Genomic DNA, 9,381 nt, shown 5'->3' with positions numbered 1-9,381 from the left:
AGACCGGTCGGTGGGAAACGACGAGGGTTGCAGCTCAAGGAGAGAGAACATTGAGTGAGAAAGCCTTTACAAGCACTTGGATCACCTGAGAACCGTTGGGGAGGTGGAAGACGAGGTTCAGCCAGGGGGTTAACTGCCATGGGTACGTGAACCTGAGGTACTGGGACGGAAACTGTTGCCGGGGTAAGTCGATCAGATATTTGCTTAATGGAAGTCAGCATCTCCGACAGAAGATGAGAATGTCTAGCCATTAAGGCCTCTTGCTGAACCAGGGGCGGCTTCGTGGCGTTGGACAGTCTCCTGGTGGTGGGACAGCGTGGCAAAAAGGTCCTGGGAACTGGCTGCCTCTGGGTTCATTTTTGGCTCTGTGTTTCTGTCAGGACCCGGTTTTGAACCTGGGTCTCCGGAGTGAGAAACAGTCACTTAACCAACTGAGCCACGAATAGACAGCAGAACCCAGAAGATGAGGCAGACACAGCAGTACTTAAGACGGTGTATTTAATAAAGAAAAAAAAAATAAATGGCAAATCCAAAAGGTGGTAGGAAAAACACAAAAAGACCTCAAAAGAAACTCACCAAAAATAAACAAAAACAAAAAACAGAATACCACAAGAACTTCACCCGGAATCGACAAGAGCACACAGAACACTAGGGCAGGGTGCTAACATACAAACACAGAGCACAGAACTGAGGGAAACAAAGGGTTTAAATACAATCAGGGGAAACGAGACACAGGTGCAAATAATAATGGGGATCAAGGGAAAAACATAGGGACAAAAAGCACAATGGGGACATCTACTGACCAAAACCCGGAACAACCCTGGCCAAATCCTGACAAAAAGTTTTTGTTATATTAGCATTAAGCTAGGATAAGAGGCCGTTTTGAGCAGAGTCTCGCCCTCCTGGTACTTGACTGAGAACTGTTTGATTGCCCAGCATTGACAAGCAGCTGGACATCCCCTAGCATTGTAGAACCAGCCTGATTGCTGAGTTTACAATTTTATCAGTCTGGAGTCCCAACTCATCAGACTGGTTCCAGCTGGATGACATCCTTGATGTTAATATTCTACCATGGCTACCCTCGGCTTTTGGGAGGGTTGGACACACCACAGTCTCTGATTGGCTACAGATGGATGGGGTTTGGAGATAGAGATACTATTTGTCTTCTAGACTGTCACAATGGCTTTTCTCTGGTTCGTCTCCTGTCTCGCGTTTGTAAGCGCCGCCTATGGCGGCGGAACCCCCGCCATCTCTCCCGTGGCTATGGCCGCATCATCAATAGTGAGGAGGCTGTGCCCCACTCCTGGCCCTGGCAGGTGTCCCTGCAGCAATCTGGCACCCACTTCTGTGGAGTTTCCCTGACAAACGAGTACTAGGTAGTGACTGCTGCTCACTGCGATGTCAAGACCTCCCACCGGCGAGCACGACATGCTCATGAGCAATGAGGCCATCCAGATCCTGAAGCCCGCTAAAGTGTTCACCCACCCCAGGTGGAACCCAGCACCATCAAAAATGACATCATCTTGATCAAGCTGGCCACCCCCACCACCCTGAGCGCCAAAGTGTCCCCCGTGTGTCTGGCTTCCTACGAAGACAACTTCGCCCCTGGCATGACCTGTGTGACTTCCGGCTGGTGCATGAGCCGCTACCAGCCTGCCAATTACCCCAACAAAACTGCAGCAGGGTGCTGTGCCCCTCCTGTCTGAGGAGGAGTGCAAGAAGCACTGAGGAAACATGATTCATGAAATGATCTGTGCTGGTGGTAAAGGTGTTTCCTCCTGCATGGGGGACTCCGGTGGCCCCCTGGTCTGTGAGAAGAACAAGGTGTGGAGCCTGGTCGGTATTGTGTTCTGGGGCAGCAGTGGTTGCTCTACCTCTACCCCCTCTGTGTACACCGGAGTCGCCGAGGTACGCACCTGGGTGGACATGGCCATGATGCTCAACTAAGAGCAATGCCACAGTTTCCCTGTCCAGAAAAATATGTACTGTGACACCATTCTAGGTTTTGTATCTATGTTTCAGTGGAGGCTGCAGAGGTAAGGACGGCTCATCATAATGGCCGGAGTGAATGGAATGGCATCAAACAGATGGATGTGTTTGATGTATTTGATACCATTCCACTGATTCCGCTTCTGCAATTACCACGAGCCCGTCCTCCCCATATTAAACAGTATTTTTACTACTTGATGACTTTAAATGCTGTGCACCCTTTGATAATCAAGAGACCCTTGGGTATGTTGTGGACCACAGGAGGTTGGTGACACCTTAATTGAGGAGAACGGGATCATGGTAATGGCTGGAACGGAACCAGTAGAATGGTATCAAATACATCAAACACATGGTTTCCAGGTGTTTGTTGACATTCCATTTTCTCTGTTCCGGCCATTATTATGAGCTGTTCTCCCCTCAACAGCCTCCTGTGGTTGTGGTGGACTGTCAGTCAGTCCAGTGTGAAGCAGGTTATTCATGTCTACAGTATAAGGGAAGAAGGTCTCTTGTGCAGTCGTGGCCAAAAGTTTTGAGAATGACACAAATATGAATTTTCACAAAGTCTGCTGCCTCAGTTTGTGTGATGGCAAGTTGCATATACTCCAGAATGTTATGAAGAGTGATCAGATGAATTGCAAAGTCCCTCTTTGCCATGCAAATGAACTGAATACCCCCCAAAAAAACATTTCCACTGCACTTCAGCCCTGCCACAAAATGACCAGCTGACATCATGTCAGTAATTCTTTCGTTAACACAGGTGTGAGTGTTGACGAGAACAAGGCTGGAGATCACTCTGTCATGCTGATTTACTTTGAATAACATACTGGAAGCTTCAAACGGAGGGTGGTGCGTGGAATCTTCTTCCTCTGTCAAACATGGTTACCTGCAAGGAAACATGTGACTTCATCATTGCTTTGCACAAAAGGGCTTCACAGGCAAGGATATTGCTGCCAGTAAGATTGCACCTAAATCAACCATTTATCAGATCATCAAGAACTTCAAGGAGAGCGGTTCAATTGTTGTGAAGAAGGCTTCAGAGTGCCCAAGAAAGTCCAGCAAGCACCAGGACCGTCTCCTAAAGTTGATTCAGCTGTGGGATCGGGGCACCACCAGCACAGAGCTTGCTCAGGAATGACAGCAGGCAGGTGTGAGTGCATCGGCACGCACAGTGAGGCAAACACTTTTGGAGGATGGCATGGTGTCAAGAAGGGCAGCAAAGAAACCACTTCTCTCCACAAAAAAACATTAGGGACAGACTGATATTCTGGAAAGGTACAGGGATTGGACTGCTGAGGACTGGGGTAAAGTCATTTTCTCTGATGAATCCCCTTTCCGATTGTTTGGGGCATCTGGAAAAAAAGCTTGTCCGGAGAAGACAAGGTGAGCGCTACCATCAGTCCTGTGTCATGCCAACAGTTAAGCATCCTGAGACCATTCATGTGTGGGTTTGCTTCTCAGCCAAGGGAGTGGGCTCACTCACAATTTTGCCTAAGAACACAGCCATGAATAAAGAATGGTACCAACACATCCTCTGAGAGCAACTTCTCCCAACCATCCAGGAACAGTTTGGTGACGAACAATGCCTTTTCCAGCACGATGGAGCACCTTGCCATAAGGCAAAAGTGATAACTAAGTGGCTCGGGGAACAAAACATCCATATTTTTGGTCCATGGCCAGGAAACTCCCCAGACCTTAATCCAATTGAGAACTTGTGGTCAATCCTCAAGAGGCAGGTGGACAAACCAAAATCCACAAATTCTGACAAACTCCAAGCATTTATTATGCGAGAATGGGCTGCCACCAGTCAGGATGTGGCCCAGAAGTTAATTGACAGCATGTCAGGGCGGATTGCAAAGGTCTTGAAAAAGAAGGGTCAACCCTGCAAATATTGACTTTTTGCATCAACTTCATGTAATTGTCAATAAAAGTCTTTGACACTTGTAATTATACTTCAGTATTCCATAGTAACATCTGACAAAAATATCTAAAGACACTGAAGCAGCAAACTTTGTGGAAATTAATATTTGTGTCATTCTCAAAACTTTTGGCCACGACTGTACTCTGTAAATCACACATGCAATACTGTAGCCTAATTCCCAAAGCTGACCCACTAAGACTCCTAACAACGCCAGAGTGGACTCAGGAAAGCTGACCTCCCTGGCCTTTAACTGTCATCACAAACAAACAAAACACACAGGTTTCTGAATAAACAATGTCATTGGTCATCTAGAGTTACCTGATCTTGCCCGACAGTCAGGACATGTCCTCTGTGTTTATCTGTTTGTTAGTTATTTAGTTTTAGGCTAGTGGAAGAGATGAGGGCCAATAAACCCACCCATAAGAGATGAGTGATACCCAGTCCCAGTGCCAGTTGCCTTGGAATGTAAATGAAGACTAGACTGAACACTTAATGCATGCTGGGTAAATTGGCACACTCAATAATTATCGGAATAAAATAACTGCGGTTTTCAAGGGCAAAATTAGCGCAGTTTTACAGAAGCGACAGAAGGGATATGCAGATTATCAAAAGCATTTAGATTGGATTTCTGAATATGCTTATAAGATATAAATATTCAGGTCATCTTTATGGTTCACAGGTCACTTCCTCCCAGATGGGAGAGAAACAGGAAAAGGAAGGACACATGGAAGGAAGTTGGGAGAGGGAGGTTTTGGTGCCACTTGTGATGAGAAAGTATTCCATTTTACAGAATAAATAAATAATTTATTAGACATTATTTCTCAGTTGGTTTCATTAGGGCTACTGAAGAGATCTTATCTTAGATTTAAACTGGCCAACATAGAGCCATACCCTTATCAATGCATGGTTGGCCTCCCAATGAACTCCCAACTCCCAATGAAAGTGATAACGATCATTTGGTGTAGCGTAGTGCTCCTGTTCAAATTACCCCCAACTCTAATGAGTTTTAGTCAAACTGACTGTCTTAAGTCGTAACTGTGGACGCTCTCTCTTCCTAGTAAATTAACACGGCTTTGATTTGATTTTGAGGAGGTGCCAAGTCATTGTTGGCTACTAATTAACCAAACAAGGCAGACGAAGAAAAGCACCTGGGCGGATTCCCCACTTCCGTTTTTGGGGAAACTGTATCCCTGAGAACCAGAAACATTCGGTTTCTGACAACACTGTTAAGGGTGGCTACTAATTGACCTCTGAGATATCCATTATGCATGGCTCTTCTTCTGCTGTATACCAATTATCTAAATAAGTACCATAGAGCTTCAATGAGCTAGGAAGTACCACAGAGCTTCAATGAGCCAGTGAAGTACCATTGAGCATCAAAGAGCTAGGGAAGTACCATAGAGCTTCAATGAGCAAGGGAAGTACCATAGAGCTTTAATGAACTAGGGAAGTACCATTGAGCTTCAATGAGCTAGGGAAGTACCATAGAGCTTTAATGAACTAGGGAAGTACCATTGAGCTTCAATGAGCTAGGGAAGTACCATAGAGCTTTAATGAACTAGGGAAGTACCATTGAGCATCAATGAGCTAAGGAAGTACCATTGTGCATCAATGAGCTAAGGAAGTACCATAGAGCTTCAATGAGCTAGGGAAGTATCATAGAGCATCATTGACCTGGCCAAGGCTTTCGACTCTGTCAATCACCACATTCTTATTGGCAGACTCGACAGCATTGGTTTCTCAAATGATTGCCTTGCCTGGTTCACCAACGACTTCTCTGATATTCAGTATGTCAAGGGGGCCTGTTGTCCGGTCCTCTGGCAGTCTATGGGGGTGCCGCAGGGTTAAATTCTTGGGCTGACTCTCTTCTCTGTATACATCAATGATGTCACTCTTGCTGCTGGTGATTCTCTGATCCACCTCTAAGCAGACGACACCATTATGTATACTTCTGGCACCTCTTTGGACAATGTGTTAACCAACCTCCAGATGAGCTTCAATGCCATACAACTCTCCTTCTGTTTTAATTTAAATTTTACCTTTATTTAACCAGGCAAGTCAGTTAAGAACAAATTCTTATTTTCAATGACGGCCTGGGAACAGTGGGTTAACTGCCTGTTCAGGGGCAGAACGACAGATTTGAACCTTGTCAGCTCGGGGTTTGAACTCGCAACCTTCCGGTTACTAGTCCAACGCTCTAACCACTAGGCTACCCTGCCGCCCCAGGGTAGCCTAGTGGCCTCCAACTGCTCTTAAATGCAAGTAAAACTAAATGCATGCTATTCAATCGATCACTGCCCGCACCTGCCCGCCCGTCCAGCATCACTACTCTGGACAACTCTGACTTAGAATATGTGGACAACTATAAATACCTAGGTGTCTGGTTAGACTGTAAACTCTCCTTCCAGACTCACATCAAGCATCTACAGTCCAAAATTAAATCTAGAATCAACTTCCTATTTCACAACAAAGCATCCTTCACTCATGCTGCCAAACATACCCTCGTAAAACTGACCATCCTACCGATCCTCGACTTCAGAGATGTCATCTATAAAATAGCCTCCAACACTCTACTCAACAAATTGGATGCAGTCTATCACAGTGCCATCTGTTTTGTCACCAAAACCCCATATACTACCCACACCTTGCAACCTGTACGCTCTTGTTGGTTGGCCCTCGCTTCATACTCGTCGCCAAACCCACTGGCTACAGGTTATCTATAAGTCTCTGCTAGGTAAAGCCCCGCTTTATCTCAGCTCACTGGTCACCATAGCAGCACCCACTCGTAGCACGCACTCCAGCAGGTATATCTCACTGGGCACCCCCAAAGCCAATTCCTCCTTTGGTCGCCTTTCCTTCCAGTTCTCTGCTGCCAATGACTGGAACAAACTGCAAAAATCACTGAAGCTGGAGACCCATATCTCCCTCACTAGCTTTAAGCACCAGCTGTCAGAGCAGCTCACAGATCACTGCACCTGTATGTAGCCCATCTGTAAACAGCCTATCTATCTACCTCATCGCCATACTGTATTTATTTATTTATCTTCCTCCTTTGCACCCCAGTATCTCTACTTGCACATTCATTTTCTGCACATCTACCATTCCAGTGTTTAAATGCCATATTGTAATTACTTCGCCACAATGGCCTATTTATTGCCTTAACTCCCTTATTTTACCTCATTTGCACTCACTGTATATAGACTTTTTTTCCTACTGTATTATTGACTATGTTTGTTTATTCCATGTGTAACTCTGAGTTGTTGTATGTGTCTAACTGCTATGCTTTATCTTGGCCAGGTCGCAGTTGTAAATGAGAACTTGTTCTCAACTAGCCTACCTGGTTAAATAAAGGTTAAATAAAAAAAATAAAAAATAAAAGCGCTAGGGAAGTACCATAGTGCTTCAAAAACACACACAGGGCAATTTCCCATTATATCTACCTGTACATATTATTGTGTTAATGGAAGGTGTATGTATGGCATCTGACAGAGACGTAATAAAAACCCCGTAACCAACGATGCTCCCCACTCACTCCGCTATCCTCTCTCCTCCCAGAATCCTTTGTGTGAGGGGTAAAGTAAATGGTTCACGTAGGGAAGATAGCCGCGGTGCCATGATTAATGGAAGCCATCATTCCCAGAGGATGAAGCCGCAACGTGGGCGCAACAACTCTGCTCAAACCTTTCTCATCTTTTATCATGAACGTGCCTTGGATCTTTTCCCATTTTCTCCCTGAGTTTCATATTTCAGATGGCCCTATTGTGAATAGGCATTAGTGTCAGGTTAACGGATGGGGTTTAATTAAAGTTAGAGAGGGTCACAGGGCTAGATCACTAGCTACTGGTCTGTGGAACTGGTAGAAAGAGCTAGCGCTACACTAGCCTACAGTGCATTGAAATTGTACAGCAGCATGTGTTTCACTTAATTAAACTGACAGGGGACTGCACAGCACATGTTTCAGTGTGGCCCAATGAATCCCCTATAAAGTCTGCTGGAACATAAAAGCCACAGTATATTCCTACCCTCTAGCGTTTATCCAAACCACGACCTTTAAGATATTTCCATGTGGAGAAAACATATGGGGTAAAGATACGCTGTACAATATGTCAGGTCACATTGATTAGGACATACATCACCGAGTGCAATCTACTGAACTGCGACAACGGCCTTGCGCATAGCATATGAGAGATATATTGGAGAGGCATCGCTGTCCTATTAGATATGAGCTATGGTTATCTATTCACTTTGCCTCAACAGTGTCATAATTCTGAGGTCAGCCAATAGCTAATCCCTCCATGATCCACAACGGCAGATTCCTCTGTTGACAGTAGGTATGAAGATGTCCTCCGACAGTGACACACCCACACATGCATACACACACATACACACACACACGCGCACACACCCACAGGCGCCCTTTTAAACCAGGCTAAATCAGGGAGTGGGAATATTATCTCTCGCTCTACTTCTCAAAGTAAAGACACATAGGGGGCTGCCCAATCCCTTACCACATTGATAACTTCAGGTCTATCAATTGCTGTATACAGCTCATCTAATATAGTGTCAATATAGTGATGAACTAAAGCCTGTGTGAAAAGACAGCCATGCTCGTAGCATTACACATAGAAACATTGAAACACGACCACTCAGAAACCTCAGAGTAGATTCACTTACAGACTATAGAGTAGATTCACTTACAGACTATAGAGTAGATTCACTTACAGACTATAGAGTAGATTCACTTACAGACTATAGAGTAGATTCACTTACAGACTATAGAGTAGATTCACTTACAGACTATAGAGTAGATTCACTTACAGACTATAGAGTAGATTCACTTACAGACTATAGAGTAGATTCACTTACAGACTATAGAGTAGATTCACTTACAGACTATAGAGTAGATTCCCTTAAAGACTATAGAGTAGATTCACTTACAGACTATAGAGTAGATTCACTTACAGACTATAGAGTAGATTCCCTTACAGACTATAGAGTAGATTCACTTACAGACTATAGAGTAGATTCACTTACAGACTATAGAGTAGATTCCCTTACAGACGATAGAGTAGATTCCCTTAAAGACACGACATATAGAAACATCTCCACAAGCAGCATCTCATAGCTCCCTTTCAACCATCTTCACAAAATAACACATCAAAACCTATGCAGGCAATAATACTAAGATGTGAAACTAGTTTGAGTAAAGGCAGTCAATTACCAGTTCATGATGACATCAACACAGTCTCCTAATCCAACTACAGTACCACGCTGGCTTTAAATCAGAACAGAGAGCCAACAGGCACCGACACTCTACTCAGTACAATACCTAGAGGGGTCTGGCTTGGCTTTCCCATAGAGCAGACGACTCTTTCTCTCCCGGGGCTTGGCGGTGGGCAGGCGCGAGCGCGAGACAAGGGGGTCAACTTGTTCACCATGGGACATGATGAGTTAAGTGGGAGGGATCGCCGATG

General features: G+C 44.9%; 1 pseudogene; it reads left to right on the top strand.

Annotated features, from left to right (window-relative positions):
- Positions 1-1,179: 1,179 nt before the first annotated feature.
- Positions 1,180-1,947, top strand: LOC135535141 (chymotrypsin B-like; annotated as a pseudogene).
- Positions 1,948-9,381: the final 7,434 nt, after the last annotated feature.

The sequence above is a fragment of the Oncorhynchus masou genome, unplaced genomic scaffold (assembly GCF_036934945.1).
Source record: "Oncorhynchus masou masou isolate Uvic2021 unplaced genomic scaffold, UVic_Omas_1.1 unplaced_scaffold_4497, whole genome shotgun sequence".
Lineage (NCBI taxonomy): Eukaryota > Metazoa > Chordata > Actinopteri > Salmoniformes > Salmonidae > Oncorhynchus > Oncorhynchus masou.
This window is presented reverse-complemented; position numbering and strand designations above follow the sequence as displayed.